This window comes from Meles meles, unplaced genomic scaffold, assembly GCF_922984935.1.
Source record: "Meles meles unplaced genomic scaffold, mMelMel3.1 paternal haplotype, whole genome shotgun sequence".
NCBI classification, from domain to species: Eukaryota; Metazoa; Chordata; class Mammalia; order Carnivora; family Mustelidae; genus Meles; species Meles meles.
This window is the reverse complement of record NW_025721168.1, coordinates 39,385-64,447: the sequence shown is the minus strand read 5'-3', so window position 1 is coordinate 64,447 and position 25,063 is coordinate 39,385. Positions and strand designations below refer to the sequence as shown.

The following is a 25,063-nucleotide window of genomic DNA, read 5'->3' as shown; positions in this document are numbered from 1 at the left end:
TCATAGAGGGTTATGTTACTTTCAGGGGTACATTACAGTGATTCGTCTATTCTGTACCTTACTCAGTGCTCATCATGTTAAGTGTTCTCTTCATCCCTTTGTCTCTTTTTCCAGTATCTTACTCACCAACCCTCTGGAAACTATTTTTTTTCTCTAGTTTAGTCAGATTCTTGGTTTCTCTCTCTCTCTTTTTTCCTCTGCTTGTGGGTTTATCATTCTCTACATATGAGTGAAATCATAGGGTATTTGTCTTTCCCTGACTTATTGCGATCAGCATTATACTCTCTAGACCCATCAATGTCATTGCAAATAGCAAGATATCATTCTTTCTATTTTTTTAATTAATTTATTTTCAGCTTAACAGGACCCATTGTTTTTGCACCACACCCAGTACTCCATGCAATACATGCCCTCTCTATTACCCTCCACCTGGTTCCCCAACCTCCCACCCCCCAACCCTTCAAAACCCTCAGGTTGTTTTTCAGAGTCCATAGGCTCTCATGGTTCATCTCCCCTTCCAATTTCCCACAACTCCCTTCTCCTCTCCATCTCCCCATGTCCTCCATGTTCTTTGTTATGCTCACAAATAAGTGAAACCATATGATACTTGACTCTCTCTGCTTGACTTATTTCGCTCAGCATAATCTCTTCCAGTCCCGTCCATGTTGCTACAAAAGTTGGGTATTCATCCTTTCTGATGGAGGCATAATACTCCATTGTGTATATGTACCACATCTTCCTTATCCATTCGTCCGTTGAAGGGCATCTTGGTTCTTTCCACAGTTTGGTGACCGTGGCCATTGCTGCTATAAACATTGGGGTACAGATGGCTCTTCTTTTCACTACATCTGTATCTTTGGAGTAAATACCCAGCAGTGCAATTGCAGGGTCATAGGGAAGCTCTAGTTGTAATTTCTTGAGGAATCTCCACACTGTTCTCCAAAGTGCCTACACCAACTTGAATTCCCACCAACAGTGTAAGAGGGTTCCCCTTTCTCCACATCCTCTCCCATCTGCAGCACACGTTGTTTCCTGTCTTGCTAATTTTGGCCATTCTAACTGGTGTCAGGTGGTATCTCAGTGTGGTTTTAATTTGAATCTCCCTGATGGCTAGTGATGATGAACTTTTTTTCATGTGTCTGATACCCATTTGTATGTCTTCGTTGGAGAAGTGTCTGTTCATATCTTCTGCCCATTTTTTGATATGTATATCTGTTTTGTGTGTGTTGAGTTTGAGAAATTCTTTATAGATCCTGGATATCAACCTTTTGTCTGTACTGTCATTTGCAAATATCTTCTCCCATTCCATGGGTTGCCTTTTTCTTTTGTTGACTGTTTCCTTTGCTGTGCAGAAGCTTTTGATCTTGATGAAGTCCCAAAAGTTCATTTTTGCTTTTGTTTCCCTGGCTTTTGGAGACATATCTTGAAAGAAGTTGCTGTGGCTGATATCGAAGAGGTTACTGCCTATGTTCTCCTCTAGGATTCTGATAGATTCCTGTCTCACGCTGAGGTCTTTTATCCATTTCGAGTTTATCTTTGTGTATGGTGTAAGAGAATGGTCGAGTTTCATTCTTCTACATATCACTGTCCAGTTTTCCCAGCACCATTTTTGAAGAGACTGTCTTTTTTCCATTGAATATTTTTTCCTGTTTTGTTGAAGATTCTTTGACCATAGAGTTGAGGGTCCATATCTGGGCTCTCCACTCTGTTCCACTGGTCTATGTGTCTGTTGTTATGCCAGTACCACGCTGTGTTGGTGATCATAGCTTTGTAGTAAAGCTTGAAATCAGGTAACATGATGCCGCCAGTTTTGTTTTTGTTTTTCAACATTTCCTTAGGAATTCGGGGTCTCTTCCTACTCCATACAAATTTTAGGATTATTTACACCAGCTCTTTTAAAAGTACCGGTGGAATTTTGATCAGCATGGCATTAAAACTATAGATTTCTCGGGGCGCCTGGGTGGCTCAGTGGATTGGACTGCTGCCTTCGGCTCAGGTCATGGTCTCGGGGTCCTGGGATCGAGCCCTGCATCGGGTTCTCTGCTCCACGGGGAGCCTCCTTCATCCTCTCTCTCTGCCTGCCTCTCTGCCTACTTGTGATCTCTCTCTCTGCCAGGTAAATAATAAAAAAAAAAGTATAGATTGCTCTAGGCAGTATAGATATTTTAACAATGTTTATTCTTCCGATCCAAGAGCATGGAACAGTCTTCCATCTTTTTGTGTCTTCTTCAATTTCTTTCATGAGTGTTCTGTAGTTCCTTGAGTACAGATCCTTTACCTCTTTGGTTAGGTTTATTCCCAGGTATCTTATGGTTCTTGGTGCTACAGTAAATGGAATCAATTCTCTAATTTCCCTTTCTATATTTTCATTGTTAGTGTATAAGAAAGCCACTGATTTCTGTACATTGACTTTGTATCGTGCCATGTTACTGAATTGCTGTATGAGGACTAGTACTTTGGGGGAGGAGTTTTTGGGGTTTTCCATATAAAGAATCATGTCATCTGTGAAGAGAGAGAGTTTGACTTCTTCCTTGCCAATTTGGATACCTTTTACTTCTCTTTGTTGTCTGATTGCCATTCCTAGGACTTCTAATACTATGTTGAACAAGAGTACTGAGATTGGGCAACATTGTCGTGTTCTTGATCTCAACAGGAAGGCTGTAAGCTTTTTCCCATTGAGGATGATATTTGCTGTGGGTCTTTCATAGATAGATTTTAGAAAGTTGAGGAATGTTCCCTCTATCCCTATACTTTGAAGCGTTTTCATCAGGAATGGATGCTGGATTTTGTCAAATGCTTTTTCAGCATCAATTGAAAGGACCATATGGTTTTTCTCTCTTCTCTTATTGATTTCTTCTATCACATGGATTGATTTGCGAATGCTAAACCAACCTTGTAACGCAGGGATGAATCCCACCTGGTCATAGTGGATAATCTTTTTAATGTGCTGCTGGATCCTGTTTGCTAGGATATTGCTGCGAATCTTAGCATACATATTCATCAGTGATATTGGTCTGAAATTCTTCTTTTGCTAGGGTCTTTGCCTAGTTTGGGGATCAGGGTAATGCTGGTTTCATAAAAAGAGTCCAGAAGTTTTCCTTCTGCTTCAATTTTTTTTGAAACAGCTTCAGAAGAATTGGTGTTATTTCTTCTTTGAAAGTTTGGTAAAATTCCCCAGGGAATCCATCAGGTCCTGGGCTCCTTTTTTTGGGGGAGGTTTTTGATCAATGCTTCAATCTCATTACTAGATATCAGTCTATTCAGGTTGTCAATTTCTTCCTAGTTCAATTTTGGGAGTTTGTAGTTTTCCAGGAATGCATCCATTTCATCTAGGTTGCTTAGCTTATTGGCATATACTGTTGGTAATAATTTCTGATGATTGTTTCTATTTCCTTGGTGTTAGTTGTGATCTCTCCCTTTTCATTCATAATTTTATTAATTTGGGCTTTCTCTCTTTTCTTTTGGATTAGTGTGGCCAATGATTTATCGATCTTATTGATTCTTTCCAAAAACCAGCTTCTAGTTTCATTGATACATTCTACTGTATCTCTAGTTTCTACCTCATTGATCTCTGCTCTAATCTTGATTATTTCCTTTCTTGCGTGTGGAGTTAGTTTGATTTGTTGTTGATTCTGCAGTTCTTTAAGGTGTAGAGAGAGCTGGTGTATTCTGGATTTTTCAATTTTTTTGAGGGAGGCTTGGATGGCTTGTATTTCCCACTTAGAACCGACTTTGCTGTTTCTCATAGGTTTTGGACTGAAGTGTCTTCATTCTGATTGATTTCCATGAATTACTTAAAGTCTTCTTTGATCTCCTGGTTGATCCAAGCATTCTTTTTTTTGTTTTGTTTTGTTTATTTACAGCATAACAGTGTTCATTGTTTTGGCATCACACCCAGTGCCCCATGAGGTACTTGCCCTCCCTATTACCCACCACCTGGTTCCTCAATCTCCCCCCACCGCCTCCGTCACTTCAAAACACTCTGGTTGTTTTTCAGAGGCCATAGTCTCTCATGGTTCATCTCACCTTCCAGTTTCCCTCAACTCCCTCTCCTCTCCATCTCCCCATGTCCTCCATGTTATTTGTTATGCTCCACAAATAAGTGAGACCATATGATACTTGACTCTCTCTGCTTGACTTATTTCGCTCAGCATAATCTCTTCCAGTCCCGTCCATGTTACTACAAAAGTTGGGTATTCATCCTTTCTGATGGAGGCATAATACTCCATTGTGTATATGGACCACATCTTCCTTATCCATTCATCCATTGAAGGGCATCTTGGTTCTTTCCACAGTTTGGTGACCGTAGCCATTGCTGCTATAAACATTGGGGTACAGATGGCTCTTTTTTTCACTACATCTGTATCTTTGGGGTAAATACCCAGCAGTGCAATTGCAGGGTCATAGGGAAGCTCTATTCTTAATTTCTTTAGGAATATCCACACTGTTCTCCAAAGTGGCTGCACTAACTTGCATTCCCACCAACAGTGTAAGAGGGTTCCCCTTTCTCCACATCCTCTCCCCTCTCCAACACACGTTGTTTCCTGTCTTGCTAATTTTGGCCATTCTAACTGGTGTCAGGTGGTATCTCAGTGTGGTTTTAATTTGAATCTCCCTGATGGCTAGTGATGATGAACTTTTTTTCACGTGTCTGATACCCATTTGTATGTCTTCATTGGAGAAGTGTCTGTTCATATCTTCTGCCCATTTTTTGATATGATTATCTGTTTTGTGCGTGTTGAGTTTGAGAAATTCTTTATAGATCCTGGATATCAACCTTTTGTCTGTACTGTCATTTGCAAATATCTTCTCCCATTCTGTGGGTTGCCTTTTTGTTTTGTTGACTGTTTCCTTTGCTGTGCAGAAGGTTTTGATCTTGATGAAGTCCCAAAAGTTCATTTTTGCTTTTGTTTCCTTGGCGTTTGGAGACATATCTTGAAAGAAGTTGCTGTGGTTGATATCAAAGAGGTTACTGCCTATGTTCTCCTCTAGGATTCTGATAGATTCCTGTCTCACGTTGAGGTCTTTTATCCATTTCGAGTTTATCTTTGTGTATGGTGTAAGAGAATGGTCGAGTTTCATTCTTCTACATATCGCTGTCCAGTTTTCCCAGCACCATTTATTGAAGAGACTGTCTCTTTTCCATTGAATATTTTTTCCTGTTTTGTCAAAGATTATTTCTCCATAGAGTTGAGGGTCCATATCTGGGCTCTCCACTCTGTTCCACTGGTCTCTGTGTCTGTTTTTATACCAGTACCACGCTGTCTTGGTGATCACAGCTTTGTAGTAAAGCTTGAAATCGGGTAACATGATGCCACCAGTTTTGGTTTTGTTTTTCAACATTTCTTTAGCAATTCGGGGTCTCTTATGATTCCATACAAATTTTAGGATTCTTTCCTCCAGCTCTTTGAAAAATATCAGTGGAATTTTGATCGGAATATCATTAAAAGTATAGATTGCTCTAGGCAGTATAGACATTTTAACAATGTTTATTCTTCCAGTCCAAGAGCATGGAACAGTCTTCCATCTTTTTGTGTCTTCTTCAATTTCTTTCATGAGTGTTCTGTAGTTCCTCGAGTACAGGTCCTTTACCTTTTTGGTTAGGTTTATTCCCAGGTATCTTATGGTTCTTGGTGCTATAGTAAATGGAATCAATTCTCTAATTTCCCTTTCTGTATTTTCATTGTTAGTGTATAAGAAAGCCACTTATTTCTGTACATTGACTTTGTATCCTGCCACGTTACTGAATTGCTATATGAGTTCTAGTAGTTTGGGGGTGGAGTCTTTGGAGTTTTCCATATAAAGAATCATGTCATCTGTGAAGAGAGAGAGTTTGACTTCTTTCTTGCCAATTTGGATACCTTTTATTTCTCTTTGTTGTCTGATTGCCGTTGCTAGAACTTCTAATACTATGTTGAACAAGAGTGGTGAGAGTGGGCATCCTTGTTGTGTTCCTGATCTCAACGGGAAGGCTGCAAGCTTTTTCCCATTGAGGATGATATTTGCTGTGGGTCTTTCATAGATAGATTTGATGAAGTTCAGGAATGTTCCCTCTATCCCTATATTTTGAAGCGTTTTCATCTGGAACGGATGCTGGATTTTGTCAAATGCTTTTTCTGCATCAATTGAGAGGACCATCTGGTTCTTCTCTTTTCTCTTATTGATTTGTTCTATCACATTGATTGATTTGCAAATGTTGAACCAACCTTGCAACCCAGGGATGAATCCCACCTGGTCATGGTGGATAACCTTTTGAATGTGCTGCTGGATCCTGTTTGCTAGGATCTTGTTGAGAATCTTTGCATCCATATTCATCAGTGATAATGATCTGAAATTCTCCTTTTTGGTAGGGTCTTTGCCTGATTTGGGGATCAGGGTAATGCTGTCTTAATAAAAAGAGTCTGGATGTTTTCCTTCTGCTTCAGTTTTTTTGTAACAGCTTCAGGAGAATAGGTGTTATTTCTTCTTTGAAAGTTTGGTAGAATTCCCCTGGGAATCCGTCAGGTCCTGGGCTCTTGTTTTTTGGGAGGTTTTTGATCACTTCTTTAGTCTCGTTACTAGATATTGGTCTATTCAGGTTGTCCATTTCTTCCTGGTTCAATTTTGGGAGTTTGTAGTTTTCCAGGAATGCATCCATTTCATCTAGGTTGCTTAGCTTATTGGCATATAACTGTTGCTAATAATTTCTGATGATTGCTTCTACTTCCTTGGTGTTAGTTGTGATCTCTCCCTTTTCATTCATAATTTTATTAATTTGGGCTTTCTCTCTTTTCTTTTGGATTAGTGTGGCCAATGGTTTATCGATCTTATTCTTTCCAAAAACCAGCTTCTAATTTCATTGATACGTTCTACTGTATTTCTCGTTTCTACCTCATTTGATCCAAGCATTCTTAAGCAAGGTGGTCTTTAGCTTCCAGGTGTTTGAGTTCCTTCTGAACTTTTCCTTGTGATTGAGCTCCAGTTTCAAAGCATTTTGATCTGAGAATATGCAAGGAATAATGTCAGTCTTTTGGTATTGGTTGAGTCCTGCTTTGTGACCCAGTATGTGGTCTGTTCTGGAGAAGGTTCCATGTGCACTTGAGAAGAATGAGTATTCTGTTGTTTTAGGGTGGAATGTTCTGTATACTTTGATGAGGTCCATCTGGTCCAATGTTTCATTCAATGCTCTTATTTCTTTATTAATTTTCTGCTTCGATGATCTGTCTGTTTCTGAGAGAGGTGTATTAAGATCTCCTACTATTATTGTATTCATATCAATGTGACTCTTTATCTTGATTAATAGTTTTCTTATGTAATTGGGTGCTCCCATATTGGGGGCATAGTTATTTACAATTGATAAATCATCTTGGTGGATAGTCCCTTTAAGAATTATGTAGTGTCCTTCTGTATCTCTGACTACAGTCTTTAGTTTAAAATCTAATTTATCTGATATGAGGTTCACTACCCCAGCCTTCTTTTGAGGCCCGTTGGCATGAAAGATGCTTCTCCATCCCTTCACTTTCAGTCTGGGTGTATCTTTAGGTTCAAAATGGGTCTCTTGTAGACAACATATGGATGGGTCCTGTCGTTTTATCCAATCTGCATCCCTGTGTCATTTTATGGGTACATTTAGGACATTCACATTGAGCGTGATTATTGAGAGATACGTTTTTATTGACATCGTGTTACCATTGAAGTCTTTCTGTCTGTAGATTGTCTCTATGTTACTGTTTAATGATATTTTTAGGATTTTTTCTCTTTTATAGAAACCCCCCTTAAAATTTCTTGCAGTGTAGGCTTGGTGGTTGCATAGTCTTTTAAGCCTTGTTGGTCTTGGAAACTCTTTACCTCTCCATCCATTTTGAATGTCAGTCTTGCTGAATAAAATAATCTTGGCTGCATTTTCTTCTCCTTTAGTACCCTGAATATATCTTGCCAGCCCTTTCTGGCTTTCCAGGTCCCTGTGGACAGGTCTGATGTTATTCTGATGGACTTTCCTCTGTAGGTTAAGAGCCTCTTTGTCCTAGCAGCTTTGAAGAGATTGTATCAACAATTATGATTTTTCAATTTTACTATCAGGTGCCTAGATGTTTTTTTAGAATCTCTAGTCTTGGGGGGAGACCTTTCTGCCTCTATTACATGAACGCTGGTTCCATTCACGAGATTGGGAAAATTTTCGTGTAGAACTTGTTCCACTGTATCTTCTAGACTTCTTTCTTTCTTCTCCCCTTCAGGGATTCCAATAATTCTGACGTTGGAACATTTCGTGGCATCATTTATTTCCCTGATTCTGTTTTTGTGGCTTCAAAGCTGTTTGTTTCAGGCTTCCTCCTGTTCCTTTCTCTCTATCTGTTTGTCCTCCAGATCACTAATTCTATCTTCTGTCTCAGTTACCCTAGCTTTTAGAGAATTTAGATTAGATTGGAACTCATTGAGAGCTTTGTGAACATCATCCCTGGTGGCTTTCAGTTCTGCCCTAACATTGTGAACATCATCCCTGGTGGCTTTCAGGTCTGCCCTAATCAATTCCATTTGGTCATCCATGGCTTTCTCCAACCTAGCTATTTCCTGGATAATTGTTAGCCTGAATTCCTTTTCTGACATATTGTTTGTGTCAATATCCATTAGCTCTGTTGCAGAAGGCCCATCCTCTGTATTTTTCTTCTGTTGGGCATTCCTCCTCCTAGTCATATTGGTGAGAGATGACTGAATGGATGTAGCTGGATGTATCAACTGTGGTGCTGTCAAGGTGCACCCTAGAATGCTTCTGTGCAATCAGGATTCCCCACCCAAATGAGAGAAAAAAGAAGAGGAAAATAAAAGAAAAAAAAAAGAGTGGGAGAGAGAGATACAGGATATCAAGGGAAGATAAAAGAGAAGGCTCAGTCCAAATGGGCTCGAAGGTAAGGTTTATGAAGTATACAAACAAAAACAGACAAACAAAAAGGCTGATAAAAGTATATGAGAAGAGGAAAAAAAATTATATACATATAAAGCAAAAGAAAAAAAAGGGAAGAACCTCATCACAAAGAACCACAAGCATAAGATTTATATACTATCAAGACAAACACAAATGCACAGAAACACTGGTGGAAGAAAAAGATGAGAGAGTAGTTATAAATTTTCAGTGTGGGCAGGGAAGCTTATTTTGATTCTTCCTGGATGTATCTTGATATCTTTGTTAAAGGACTCATCCTTCCTAAGATAAAGAGTGACTAAAAATTGGTTTACCCAGTGCTCCATGCAGTATGTGCCCTCCCTATTACCCACCACCTGGTGCATGGAGCACTGGGTGTGATGCCAAAACAATGAACACTGTTATGCTGTAAATAAACAAATAAAAATAAATAAATAAATAAATAAATAGCAAGCTGAAAAAAAATTGGTTTACCTATAGGGGTAGCATTGATTGGGGAGAGGGGATTACCTTGAAGTTTAATTCTATATGAATATTAGAAAATAAAAATATAAAAAAGAATAAACTGAACTAAACTAAATTTTTTTAAAAAATTAAAAAAAATAGAAAAGCAAAAGAAAAACAGGTGTATATATCACAAAGTTCAGGTTAGAAGGTTATTGTTGAATTTGATGTATTGGATATCTCACTGTGATGGTGAATAGGTTAAAAAATTATCTATATAAAAAAAGATGAACCAGAATAATGGGAATGAGTTAAAAATAAAAGTTGTATTATGAAGTAGTGATGGTTGTTCTCTTGTTGTCCTTTTTTTTTTTTTCTTCTTTCCTTGTTTGTTTTCTGGGGGAGGGGACTGTCACGTGGGTTTTCAGTCAATAATGTTCCCTGAGTTAAGTCCTCCAGCCCCCCTCAAGTGGGTGGGCTCTGAGGAAACCGGTTTTTTTAGTCTATTGTTCTCTGGATGTTTTTGTGTTTGTTTGTTTGTTTTTTGTTTTTGTTTTGTTTTTTCTCACGCTTTGACAGTTTTTGATGGTTTTTGGAAGTTTAGAGGAGAGCAAACTGCACCCCGACCTCCCTCTCAGAGAGAAGCCTCAGAATGCTCTGCAGAGCTGCTGGCAGAGTATGTTCTGAGTCACTGTCCCTGGGGATGCAGGATCTCCTCCTTGTACCCAAAACCAGGGCAGCAGCAGCTGTCTGGGCAGCTCCAGACTGCCAGAGAGGTTCCAAGCAGCTATCGCACACTGAGATTTTCCCGCTGGCCCTGCTGGAGTGCTTGGTCTTTCTGGTCAGAGAGTACTGGGCTGCACCTGGTCCTTCCGGGTCGAGTGCACTGGGTGGCATACCTCACCCAGTGGAGGGTGTGGGGTGCACGAGTGTCTCAGGTTCTGCCATTTGGCGAGGCTCCCAGCCCTCACAGGAGCCAGACCCCAAGCATTCTCAGGCCCACTTGCAGCTCAGGGATCAAGACCTGGTTTCTCTGCTGCACTCTCTCTGGCTCAGTGCCAGGGGAGGCTGTCCTGGGTCTGGGGACTTAAGCCCCTTTCCCTAACCGCCCCAATTCCCACAATTTTACCCCACGATCTTTTGCTCTTTTTGAGTGCTTTCAACCAGACTCCAAGTTAATGCTGGTCCCCAGTCACAGAGCACTCTCATATCGGGGTATTTCTATCCAGTTGGTCACCCCTGGTGGCTCCCTCTCCCTTTTGTTTATCTTCTGGTATCAGTCTGACCTTCCCACTCTGCTTTACCTGCCCACTGGTGTCTTCTGCTCCTGTAGAGATCCAGACATGTATAATTCTGATCTCAGGCTGATTTCATGGGTGCTCAGAGTTCTTTGTTAGGTTATCAGCTCACTTAAGGGTACAGGTTGAAAAGGTACCTCCCCCTACTTCTCCGCCATCTTGTCTCTCCCCTAGGTTTTTCTTTAGAGTTAAGGGTCTGTTTATTGGTTTGCCTCTCCTTTTTTTTTTTCCCTTTGTTCCTATGTTTCTTAAATTTACATATGAGTGAGATCATATGGTATTTCTTTTTCTCTGACTGACTTATTTGACTTCTGTAATACATTGTAGCTTTATTCATATCATTGCAAATGGTAAGATCTCATTCCATTTTTATGGCTGAGTAATATTAATGTACACATATGTACAAATAATATATATATATATATATATACATGCATGTGTATACATACACACACACACACACACACATATATATATCACACACACCACTTTGTCTTTAATATAAATGTCAATCTATTTCAGGGCTTTCTATACTGTTCCACTGATCTATGTTTTTATTTTATGACAGTAACATACTATGTTGATTACTACACCTTTGTAATATAACATTAAGATTGGAACTGTACTGTCTCCCATATTATTTTTTTTCTTTTCAACATTTCTTTCACTTATTAGGGATGTTATTTGGTTCCAGTCAAATTTCAGGATGGCTTTTCAAGCTCTGTGAAACCTGTTGTTGGTATTTTAATGGGGATTGCATCCAACGTGTGAATTGTTTTGGTACTATAGACATTTTTACATTTTTGTTCTTCCAACCCAGGAGCATGAAATGTCTTTCCATTTCTTTCTGTCAAATTAAATTTCTTTCATCCTTTTTTTGCACTTTTCAGACTACAAGTCTTTCCCTTCCTTAGTGATTTCTAGTCTTAGGTATCTTATTATTTTTGGTGCAGTTGCAGATAACATTGTTCTCTTATTTCTTCTTTCAGCTGCTTCATTAGTAGTGTATAGAAATCCAACAGAGTTCTGCACATTGATATTGTATCCTATGATGTTACTGAATTCATTGATCAGTTATAATAGTTCTGGGTTTTTTGTTTGTTTGTTTTTGGTGGGCTCTTCAGGGTTTTCTGTATAGAATATCATGTCATTTGAATATAGGAAAATGTTACTTCTTCCTTCCAAGTTTAGATGACTTTTATTTCTTTTTGTTGTCTAATTGCAGGAGTGCCATAGGGAAATCAAGTCCCCCAGACCAGACACTTGCCAGAAAACCTCTGTCCAAACCCCCTTCAACAAAACTTGGCACTAGGGTAACATGTCACCTGGATATTGGGGTGATAAGGAGCTTTAGGAATTACCAAGAGCCTGTGACATGTGCACCCCCCTCCAATGCATCAGAGAAGAGGGCATCAAATCCTCAGAAAGCTGGGCCTTCTGGGAGTCTTGAGAATGTAAAACCTCTTACCAAACTCTGCACTGCCAAATGAGGACCGCTGACACCAGGCTGAAGGAGAGTCCTCTGAACAGGAGCCATCAATCCAGGAGAGCACAGGGTAGTTGAGTCCACAGAATTCCATGTTTGCCAGGACCTCCAGGCCATGAGCATTCCAACCCAGCTTGGCACTGACAAATGAGATTCCTGGACATTGGGATGAAGGGAGTCCCTTAACTGGGTGCTCTATGGCCCAGAAGAGCACAAAACAATTGACTCCTAACAACACCAGACCAAGCGGGAGCCTTCCTCCAGAACCCAGCTCCACTTGCAATAGAATCAACTGGACATCTGACTGTCAAGAGATCAGGAACCCTTCATCCCAACAGAGTATAGGGCCATGGTATCTGCTAGAATGGTAGGTGCCCAAGGCATGCTCAAGCCATGAGCTCTCCAATAGAGCTCAGCAAGAGCCAAAGGTATCCTGGACACTATGCTAACCTGGAACCCTCAGTCATGAGGCCTCCAGCCCAGCTGAAAACTGGGTGCTAGAATCTCCTGGAACCCAGTGTGACAAGAAGCCCTCAGAACACAATTTTTCCAACACAGGAGAGCACATGACAATCAGGTTCCCAGAACACCAGGAGCTCTCAGGCTAGAAGCTCTCCAACACAGGTTGACACAGGACAAGTTAACCACCTGGAGTGTAGAATATGAGAAGGAGCCCTCAGAGGATGAGTTGTGCAACTTAACACAGCATAATGCAATCAGGTTCTCAGAACACCAGGATTTCAAGGAGACCTCTGACCATAACCTCTCCAAACCAGACCAGGAAGTGGGAAAATATATTATCTAGATAGTGGGTCCAGTGGGAGCCTTAAGACCAGAAGCCCTCTAATGTACCTCTGTACCAGGGAGATGAGTAACCTGGACACTGGGACAAAGGCAGGGATTCTTCTAATGCAGTAGAGAACACAGCAATCAATTCCCCAGAACACCAGGCCCATTGGATGCCCTGAGACCACGATATACCCCACCCCACTGCACACTGGGCAAAAGAGTCCCCTGGACAGTGAGCTGAGTGGAGGTCCTCTACTTGGGAGCACTTCATCCCAACAAAACATAGGGGAGTTGAGTCCTCACAACATTGGACCAACCAGGAAATTTGAGACACTCCAACTCAGCATAAGAGTGGACAGAAACTCTCTTGGACTAGGATGACAGGACTCCCTCTGAGTGGGGGCCCAACAGCCGAGCAGACAACTGGCAGATGAGTCCCTAGAACACCAAGCCCACTGGGAGATTTGGTGCCCCACACCCTCTCTTTCAGATTGGCACTGGACCAGGTCTCTCAGACACCAGGCTGACCAGGAAATCTCTGACCCACAACCCGCTAACTCAGTAGAGCACAGAACAATTAGGTCTCCAGGACAAAGGCTGACTGGGAGACCTCTGGTCATGACTCCTCCAACTCAGCACTGCACTGGGCTAACAAGTCCCTAGAACACTGTTTTGACTAGAAGCCCTTTAACTAAGGTGAAACGAGGGCATATGAGTCTCCAGTGCTCTGAATGGACTTCACTCTATGGTTCTTGTAGATTATCACATGGGTAGCTTTCCTATTTTAGGGAGATCTCCTTAGGAGACAAGGGTATCATGCCAAAAAGAGGAGGCACACTAGAAGTTTGAAGATTTTGAAATAGAACTCATAACCGAAGATGAGGTTTGGGGGGGGGTGTAGGGATTTGTAGAAGAGACGTCAGACACTAAGGAACAAGGAGTCATTGGTTCAGGTATTCCAGGTAGAGTAGAGATTCTCCAGCCTGGAAGGAAAGGGGGAGACCCTAGAAAAACACGCCAAGTAGTGGTATGAGAGCCAGGATCAGTCTGTGAGGTGGAGAGATACTCTGAGTACATGAAGGACTTGCTGGAAGCTCTTGCCTTCCATGCAATGTCCATGAGGTTATGTTCCTGCACACACACATTCAAGATGGCAGAAAACTGAAGCTGGAAAAAGTCTGCATGAATTTTAATATTTATCAGGGGACTAAAGAAATAATTTAAAACCATCATTTCAGAATGAGTCATTTACCAGAAACAACCACTGTGTGATTGTGATGTACAGTCTGGCTTATAGTCACTGCTGTGTCTTCTAAATAATCACATTATCCTGTTGGTGTACAGGCTCCACAGCTCTTAGAAAGTTTTGGTTAATTATTCAGAGTTTACCCTGAGCACACAACCTTCCTGTCCCCATCAACACTTTCAGACATCCTGAGTTCTAGAAACCAAGGTCAGCTACTGAGGTCAGCCCCATTCTGATTGGAAGGAAACAATGAGCTGTATGTCCATAGGTATGTATGTCAGGAAAAACGATTTTTGTCCCAAGCCCTACCACTCATGTTGTGCAAACTTGAGTTTGGACCCTGACGTGAAGTTTAAAATCTCTAGCCACCACAGCAAGTATTTCCTGACTACATGTCCCTGTGTGATGCAGGCCTTTGGAGAGTAAATGTGACAATAAGATGAGGGAACCAAGATGGAGGGAGGCCAGAGGCATGGGACTTTTCCCTGTCTCTAGATGACTTCCTGTGGGCTGAGGGAGGCAGGTACAGACTGGAGTGAGTGAGCATCCTGGAGTGTAAGCTCTCCGTTCTGAGCCACAGAAGCACTGAGATTTTGAGTGAGACACATTAATTATTACTGGCTGCTCCAGGTGAAGGGGTGGATGGACAGAGTAAAGCAGTGAAGGAGACAGGTAGGAAGAGTGGGAACAGGTGCACATGGAAAACTTGAAGTTGTCTGTGGATATGGAGGAAGGTGATTACTTCTAATAGGCAGAGCTGTTATTCTGACAAGCATTGGACAGAAAAAAGGAGGAAAGTAAGTTTCCAGGTTGGTCTTCTCCCTGGAGATTGTCACTTTCACCTCCAGGGATGAAGTGGAAGCTCAGTGAGTTGTGGATGTCAGTGAGCTGATGTCTGCCTGTGGCTGTAGCTGAGTTGAAAGAAAGCCTAGAGTGATGGTCCCCTAGTAGAGCTCAAGGCACCGAGTTCATAGCACTGGGACATCAACTGATGGGAGCAGTAAAGGTGGAGGATCTTGGAGAAAAGTTAAAACTGAGGAGAGAGGTCAGCCTCTTTAAGATCGATGGTGTCTAAGCTTATAGGAGGGCTGCCACTTCCATGAGCCAGTGTGGAGGCTGGTGGAGTCCAGGTCACTTGATTTGAAGGAGAAGTGGATCATTTTTGTGATCCCAAAGCTGTGAACCTCCAGCGGTCAACATCTCAGACCCCATTTACCCCACAGATGTATTTCTGGACAAAGTTTCCTGGAAGCACTGGGACCCCACTTTTGGGGTGTGGGGCAGAGTAACTCACCCCTTGGTTCTCCATTCCTTCATCTCTAAAATGTGGGTAGCTTTGGGGGGGGGTGATTGTGTGAGCAGGATGTAGGTTATGGCAGGGTGGTGGAGGGTGTCTACAAGAGCAGGGGACAGATCCTTTCCAGAGGAGGAAGTGGAGGGACTGATCTAGGTATTTGTCCTGTTCTTTCCTTCCCAAACTCAAAACATTGCTCTGGGAGGACAGCAATCTGGGAGCTGCCTCTGTTCTGTTCCACACCTGGCCTTTTCTGCCCCTTCTATACAGTGCCTCAGAGACCACCATCTGCCCAATCACAAACCAGCACCAAACCCCACCTACCTCCTACACTGCTGCTTCACATACACATGTTAGGGAGCCACGTGGGGACTGCTAGCTTTAGGGAACTATTCTGAGGTGTGTTGACAGGTTGTGCACTAATGTAGGTGGGGGAGGGAGGTTGGTACATTTATAGATTCACAGGAAGCTTCAGATAGCACAGAAACATCCTGTCACAGGGGCAGTCTTGACTCATTTTGTCCCAGGGTAACATCCTACATAATTACAGAACACTATTAACACCAAAAAACTGACAGTAGTATGATAGACATGTCTGCTTCTCTCAGCTTGTCATGCACATTCATATATTTAAAAGTGCAATCCAGATATGGAAGTACCCCAACACAAAATCTCCCTCATGCTATTCACGCCTTCCCAGACCATCCCTGCTCATGGCAAACACCCCGTTGTTTTACATTTTGGGAGTTTTGGAATTTTGTTGCACGAGGTGATTCCTACCATTCTGAACCGTGATGTTGGATTTTAGTTTGTTTTCACTCAGGATAATACCCCAGGATCCATCAAAGTTCTGTGTGTCAGAATATTATGGCTTTTTTTCACTGAATTGGGCTCTCTAGTATGCAAATGCCACAATCTGTTCATTCAGTGACCCTTTGAGGGACATTTTGATTGTTTACAATATTTGGAGACTATTAAGTAATATCAAGTGAGTATTTGTGCATAGGGTTTTGTGGGCTCTTAAATTTTAATCTCTGAGAAAAAGGTCCATGAGAGTGAGTGATTACCGGGTTTTAGCATTTATGCTTCATGTTTGTAGAGCCTATCAAACTCTTACCAGAGTAGCTGTTCCATTTGAATTACCACCAGCAATGTAGGGAAGCTTACTCTTTCCAACATTTGGTGTTTTTACTGTGTTTGATATTAACTAAGTGTCCTACTGGGTTTGTAGTAGAAATTACTCAGTCAGTTTTTCATTTACATTTCCCTCATGGCTCCTAATGTACAGTTTTTTTTTTCTTCTGATTATTTACCATCTGCATATTCTCTTTGGTGGAGGTGTTATGAGCTTCAGGATGTCTATTACCTTAATTAAATAGGTGTGTTTGAATGCAGAAGGAGAGTTTACAGATCTCTGTACAGCACAGCTCAGGATCATAGTCACAACAGCACCACACTAGTCACTGCATTCTCCACATGGTGGGCAGGGGTCTCCAAGGCTCTGAGAATGTGGTAGTGAACCAGAGGGAACTGACAGCATGACCTGCGCATCCTAGTCAACATTGTTCATACACACTGACTCCTCTAGGTTTCAAAACCAGCTGCTTGGTTCAATTTGATAGAAGGGAAAAGGGAAGCTGAGTGTCTACACACAGGTATTTTTGCCACAGACAATCTCTGACCAAAGAACTCACAGGCTTTGTGCCAAAACTTGGCTCCAAACTTTGGCATTTACAGTTTCTGCAATGAGCACATTCGCATTCCATTGGTGAAAAGAAGTAATACAGCCATGTCCATTCAAAAAGAAAAGTAAATGTTGTAAATTGGGAGGGCTATGTACATAAAGGAAAGGTGAAAAAATGGGGACAAATAATCCAATTTACTTTACTTTCCTAGCCTATAATCTCCTAAACAGAAGAATACAGTTTATTCTGTGTTTCCAGTGCCCAGCACCTTGCCTGGCACTAATAAATGAAGCCAAGAAGCTTGAAGGAAAGAGTATGATCAGCTTTGTTCTAAATATATTTATGTCTCTAATTATTTTCATTTTGGATCTAGAAAGATTTAGATTGGAATTCAAGCACCCTCTTTTGTAGCTCAGGATTTTTGGAGTAACATCAATAATAGTAAAATTAAGAACAGACTGTATCTCTTAAGTGTTTCCTATGTGTCAGAAACACTGTTAAGGTTTGTGATGTCATTTCAATCTTCAAACACATCTATGAGGTATGTATTGCTGTCTCCATGCTGTGGGTGAGTTGACTGAGAATCCAAAAGGTTCAGGAATGTACTCAATGTTGCACAGCTAGGAGGCGATAGAGCTATGATGTGAACCCTGGCCCTCTAAGCTCTACAGCCTCCTTTCATGCACTGTGCTATAGCACTCTACCTATAAAGTCCAACCAATGCCACTTTCCTCTTTTGTAATATAGGGATACACAAGAGCATGACCACTCTGTATAATTGTTACCAGGTTCACAGGATAGTCCTATATCAATTACCTGACCCAGTGAACCTTGCACTCTGGGAACTCAGCAATGATTATATCCCTCTATCCTTTCCATTTCATATCTGACTCCTGGTGCAAGATTAATGGAAACTTTCTTCAAGATATGATGCTCATAATATACAGTTAGCTTTGTTAAACCTACACTACTAAACCAGTAAGACCCTCCTAGGCAATTCACTGAAATTTTCTCCAAAATCAAACCATTAGTGGACTTATAAAATGCTTAGGAGGAGTGTTCCAGTGACTAGGTATTTCCATCGGCTACTAAAGGTTTTCATGACCCTTGAAGGATTCTGAAATTAGCATCCCTGCAAGTAAGGTTTGTAGAGGAAGCTTGAACCAGGAGAATTATGTCTCAGTTGAGTAGGTAGAGAGAAAGCAAGCAAGTGGCAAGCAAGATGCCAGAGTGACCTGTGAGGTTCAAAGTCCAAGAGCAGGTCAGGTCTTCCCAAACTCTATTTAGAAATTTCAAACATTCCTTCTCCTTGTGTCCTCAATGTTATTCCTTATGTCTCACAAACAAGTGAAACCATATAGTCATTGATTTTCTCTGCTTGACTTCTTCGACTCAGCACAATCTCCGCCAGTCTCATCCATGTTGATGCCAAAGTTGGGTATTCCTCCTTTTTAATGGCTGAGTAATATTCCAATGCATATATGGACCACATCTTCTTTATCCACTTTTCTGTTGAAGAGCATCTTGGATCTTTCTACAGTTTGGTTATTGTGGACATTGTTTATATGAACATTGGGGTATACAAGACCCTTCTTTTCACTATATCTGTATCTTGGGGATAAATATCCAGTAGTGCAGTTGCAGGGTGATAGTGTAACTCTATTTTTTTTCTTTAATTTTTCAGCGTAACAGTATTCATTGTTTTTGCACAACACCCAGTGCTCCATGCAAAACGTGCCCTCCCTATTACCCACCACCTGTTCCCCCAACCTCCCACCCCCGACCCTTCAAAACCCTCAGGTTGTTTTTCAGAGTCCATAGTCTCTCATGGTTCGCCTCCCATTCCAATGAAACAAGATGGGATTGGGAGGGAGACAAACCATAAATGACTCTTAATCTCACAAAACAAACTGGGGGTTGCTGGGGGGAGGTGGGGTTGGGAGAGAGGGAGGGGGTTATGGACATTGGGGAGGGTATGTGCTATCGTGAGTGCTGTGAAGTGTGTAAACCTGGCGATTCACAGACCTATACCCCTGGGGATAAAAATACATTATATGCTTATTAAAAAAAATTGTAACTCTATTTTTAATTTCTTACACAATCTCCACCCTGTTTTCCAAAGTGGTTGCACCAACTTGCATTTGTACCAAGAGTGTAAGAGGGTACCCCTTTCTCCCCATCCTCTCCAACACTTGTTTACTGCTCTGTTATTTTTTTTTCCATTCTAACTGGTGTAATGTGCTATCTCAATGTGGTTTTGATTTGAATCTCCCTGATGGCTAACAATGATGAACATTTTTACATATGTCTATTAGCCATTTATATATCTTCTGTTCATGTCTTCAGCCCATTTTTCAACTTGATCATCCTTTTTTTTTTTTTTTGAGGGAGTGGCGGTTATTGAGATTTTTATGTTATTTAGAGACCCTTGATATCAGCCCTTTGTCTCTATTGTCATTTTTGAATATCCTTTCCCATTCCCTGGGTTGCCTCTTTTTTGTAGACTGTTTCCTTGCTATGCAGAAACTTTTATCTTGATGAAGTCCCAAATGTTCATTTTCACTTTTGTTTCCCTTGCTTTTGGAGAAGGGGGAAATTGGAGGGGGAGATGGACCATGAGAAACTGTACACTCCAATAAACAAAGTGAGGATTTTAAAGAGGTGGGGGGTGAGGGGATGAGTGAACATGGTGGTGGGTATTAAGGAGGATACATATTTCATGGAGCACTGGGTATTATATGTAAACAATGAATCTTGGAACACTGCATCAAAAAGAAATGATGTATTGAATGGTGAATTATATAATAATAATTATTTTAAAAGGAATTTCAGACATTGAGGTGGGGAGGTGCAGTTTATCTGCAAACTCAAGGGACATTTGTTTTGGAGAGCATGGTGTTGGACTAGGGGAGGGAGAAGCATTTAATGTGCACCTACTGTGTTCCAAGCAAATTAGATAAGTGAGGCTATTTGATCCTGAGAGAAAAAATTCTATTCTACAGATAGGAAATAAAGCTTCTGAGAAGTGAAATAAACTTGAGCAAGTTTATAAATATAAGAGTGCATGATGGTGACCTAACTCATCCCACCTAAGGTGAGAACTGAACCCACCTCCTCGAGAGACACACCAAATCTACACCTATTTATAGATCCTCGTGAAGAAGAACCGAGAACAGCCTGAACAGCTTCTGCACAGCAGAAAACAGAGACAGAGACATCATAACACAGGAATCACCCCTCAGCAGCCTGCCAACTGCAGTGGAAGGGATAGTTCTGTGGGCTGTAAGCTAATGTGTCTGCACTGGCACACAGAAAACAAGCTACAGTTCAGAGAGCAACTAGAATGTGAAGGATCTTCCCTGAGAGCCCCCCCCCCAACACAATGGGGAAGGAGGGGTGTTGGATCTCCTTCTGTGTCAAGTCACAGGCAAGCTCAAATTCTGCTCCACTTTGATAGTATGTACAGAAGCAAGGTCTGAGCATCCTCGCTGGTGTACCACCTCGTTGATCCCAGGGTCCCCAGCCCACTCAAACCCAGCTGTGCCAAGAAGCAGCTCCAGCATGGCACACACTGGGATGCTCCTTGTCAGCATTCACTAGAGCTCCAGACATCATACTGAGTTGGCACAGTTGCTAAGCATCCAAGAACACTCCAGGTCTGCTCCCATCTTGCATGGGTCACCCTTAGTTATATGGGTATGTGACATCCTGGGTCATGTTTGACCTCCAGATGCCTTGAAAAGGAGTACCCTATGTGGAAATCCCAGGATCCCATAGCTCACACTCTGTCAGGACACTCAGAGTGCTGAAGATATCCCAGCTTTCATCCACTTGAGTTTCAGCCATCTTACTAGTGGGTACTGTGCACAGAGAACAACCGCCATCCTAAATCCACCCCAGCTATAGCTATCTCCCAAAGCGTCCTCTCTTCAGAGAGCCTTGGGACATTCCTGCCCATGCCCACTGCAGTTACAGATGTACTGCCAGGCTACCCCACCTCATGAAGACAATCCCAGAAAACCTCAGCACCTGATACATCTCCACTCCAGCCACCCTCTGCAAAAGAGCCCTGTGACAGCAGTTAGCTCTTAGCTTCACCCAATCTGCCGGGATGTCTTCTGTGTGAAGACCCTATGTTTCTTATAGCATGACTTACACTAGCCAAGCTATGTTAACAACCCAGGTATCTCCCAGAGATTTTTGCATAAGGGCTGCCTTTCAGCCAACCACTTCCCCGCTTGCCTAGCCAAAAGTCCCACCTTCACCTCCCAGAAAGTCACAGCCCATAACCTGGTGCCTATGCACTCCAAGGCCTCTCTGGCACCTCTATGCTCACACACTCCAGAGCACTCCCACAAACTTCCCACCACCCCGTGGCTCTGCACTCCACCCACACCCCCAGAAAGCCCCCACCCAGACCCTGATTCCCACACACCTCTGGGCAGAGAAGAGCCTAGAAGTACTGGCAGATCCTGGTCCTCCTCCTTCTTGGTAGCAGCAGACTGCAGCCCTGGATCACAAAGTCAGCATGTGGGAGAAATTTCAGTTGGAAGAAGAACAAGATTCAGAAAATTGGTTTTCATGAACTTCGCAAGGTCACACAAGGATCACTGCACCATTCCAACCCCTTGAAAACTTGCTGTCTCTGATACTACCAATTAGAGAGCCATCTTTGCCTTAGCATCCAATGTTGTTCCAGCAGCACCATTGCAGGAGAGTACAAAACAAAGTTTTGTAGAAATGCTGAGATTTCATCATTTATAAATACACCACAGAGATAGTATAAGTTGCCCCTTCTACAGATCTATGAATTAGAAGCACATAACATTGAAACATGGAGGCAGTCTTAGCCCCCCAAAATACATAAGCCTTTAGTTAACATAGCTCCAGATCCAAGCCTTTTCTATGATGTACACTTGCTGATTAAAAAAAAAAAAAAATCCATGCCTTGCCAGTTATTCTATCAGTGGGAATGCATTTTATATACTTACCCTCAAAAGAATTCTGAAGTTTCCCAGCATTTTATGTCTGATATACCAAAGTCTACCTTCATGAAGCAGAACCCAGATGCCCTTGATTTTGGGACCCACCTCTATATCCCTTCATCCACCAGAACACTTCCATCAGGAAAGCCTTGAACATCTTTTTAGAAAGAAGGTTGCCAACCTTCACTGTGGTGCATGAGTCAGGAGAAGCTGTAGACATTTATTCCAAGTGTGATGTAAAGTAACCTTGTTGCTGAGAAAACATAGAGTAACCTAGATATCACAGTGACCCAGGCCCTTAGCACTACTTACAGTGTCTTGAGGGTGTCATGAAGTGTAGTAAGCTGTGGATCCTGGGCTGATTACTGTGGGCTGATATCTGTGGGCTGCTGGTCACAACTGAAACAGAGAGCTCATGGGTGTGATTTCCCTGCCAGATAATAGGCAAGTCCTGATACTCATGTCCACAGGGGCCAGACAGAAGGAGAGAGAAGCAGAATGACCACTGTGCCTGAAGAAGCCCTTGGAGAAAATGTGGAGAAATATTCTGGGTCTGGCTCTAGATCATGAACACTGACCAAGACAGAAGACAGACAAATGGTTAACAATGTGTATCAGGGATTAGTCATGGTTATTTTTTTTTTTTCCCAGCAAGGTTGAAACTGAGCATAAAAAGATTCAGTTTTCCATTAAAAGACTGTTTTCAGAGCTTTGAACAATTTCAGATATTGTATGTTGTCAAAGTGCTCTGTATCCTGAATTTTTGGATTGTTTTTCATCTCAAAGAATTCACTGGTCTGTAACAGGTAATATTAGATAAAAGTAGAACATGGCTTATTCGGACATTGTGTCTTATAACAACACACAGGGTATGTCATCACTGTGGCCAGTGGCAGCTGGAGGACACAGGGCTTGGGTGTGAAAGTCTTTGAAACTTTCTCAACCCATTTTCTTTTCCTTAGATTTGGGGAACTGCTGTAATTTGAATATAAATAATTCATTTGTAAAACTTAACGACAGTGTTAAGTGTCTGTTATGATCTGTAATGTAAAGAAGACTGCTTTATGATAGCCTTGTTAATTTTTACTTTCATGCAATATTTTACACATCTTTGCAGGTAAACTTAACTATACGCATTGATAAGCCATTGTTTGTTATTATAATTTCTACTTCCTCATTTAAGTTTGGACATGGAAAGGACAGGACTTCTAATATAGCCACTGTTGTAGTTTAAATGATGAAGTATCCAAAGCATGTGTGAAGACCTGCTCTACTAGAGTGGGAAACAGGCAGAAGTTTTGAGGAAAGACAGTGCTGGGAGTATGTCTTTTTTCTCATGTATTGAAATGTAAAATCATGATGTCTGTATGCCTGCTAATGGGTTGTTATTGAAAAGTGTTATTATGGCATATGTACTTCTCATGGGGTTGAAGAGAAATAAGGTTTCCTAATGTCAGTCCTCTGAATATGTCCACACTATACATAGATATGAGTATAATGTGATACTTTTTCTTTTTGGGTTTTTTGACAGATTGAAAAATTAATATAACTCCTACTGTCTACAACAAATAGATGAATGGATGAAGAGCAGGTGATATATTACAACAAATAGATGAATGGATAAAGAATAGGTGAAGATAGATAGATAGATAGATAGATATAGATATATGAAAATAACTAAGCCCAAAAATGATGACATCTTGCCATTTGGAACATGGATGGACACAGAGGGTATAAATTTAACAGAAATTGGTTAGACAGAGAAAAACAAATACCATAGGATTTCACTCCAATGTGGAATCTGAAAAGCAAAACAAATGAAAAACAAAACAAAACAAAAAGCAGAATCAGACGTATAAATATAAAGAACAAACTGATCTGCTAAAGGAGTTCTCAGAGGAGAAGAGAGTGGGGCATGGGAGAAATGGGTGAAGGGGAGTGGGAAACACAGGCTTCCCATTATGGAATGGACACGTGGTATAAAAGGCACAGCATAGGAGATATGGTCAATGTTATTGGAATATTGTCTCTGGCAAAGAATGGTAGCTACACTTCTGGTCAACACAGAATAAGGAAAAAAGTGTTCAATCGTATAATGTACATATGAAGCTAATATACTATTTCATGTCAACTATGCTTCAATTAAAAAAAAAATGAATCAGTGGTGCCTGGGTGGCTGAGTGGTTTAAGCCTCTGTCTTTGGCTCAGTTCGTGATCTCAGGGTCCTGGAATCAAGTCCCACATCTGGCTCTCTGCTCAGCAGGGGCCTGGTTCTCCCTCCCCCCTGCCTGCCTTTCTTCCTACTTGTGATCTCTCACTCTCTGTCCAAAAAGCACAGTTGCAATTGCAGGGTCATAGGGAAGCTCTATTCTTAATTTGTAGAGGAATCTCCACACTGTTCTTCAAAGTGGCTGCACTAACTTGCATTCCCACCAACAGTGTAAGAGGGTTCCCCTTTCTCCACATCCTTTCCAACACATGTTGTTTCTTGTCTTGCTAATTTTGGCCATTCTAACTGGTGTCAGGTGGTATCTCAATGTTAGCTTCCCTATGACCCTGCAATTGCACTGCTGGGTATTTACCCCAAAGATATGGATGTAGTGAAAAGAAGGGCCATCTGTACCCCAATGTTTATTGCAGCAATGGCCATGGTCGCCAAACTGTGGAAAGAACCAAGATGCCCTTCAACGGATGAATGGATAAGGAAGATGTGGTACATATACACAATGGAGTATTATGCCTCCATCAGAAAGGATGAATACCCAACTTTTGTAGCAACATGGATGGGACTGGAAGAGATTATGCTGAGCGAAATAAGTCAAGCAGAGAGAGTCAAGTATCATATGGTTTCACTTATTTGTGGAGCATAACAAAGAACACGGAGGACGGGGCACCTCGGTGGCTCAGTGGGTTAAAGCCTCTGCCTTCGGCTCAGGTCAT

General features: G+C 41.6%; 1 pseudogene; it reads left to right on the top strand.

Moving 5' to 3' along the window:
• Nucleotides 1-21,666: 21,666 nt before the first annotated feature.
• LOC123936069 lies at nucleotides 21,667-22,625 on the top strand (annotated as a pseudogene).
• The last annotated feature ends 2,438 nt before the right edge of the window (nucleotides 22,626-25,063 follow it).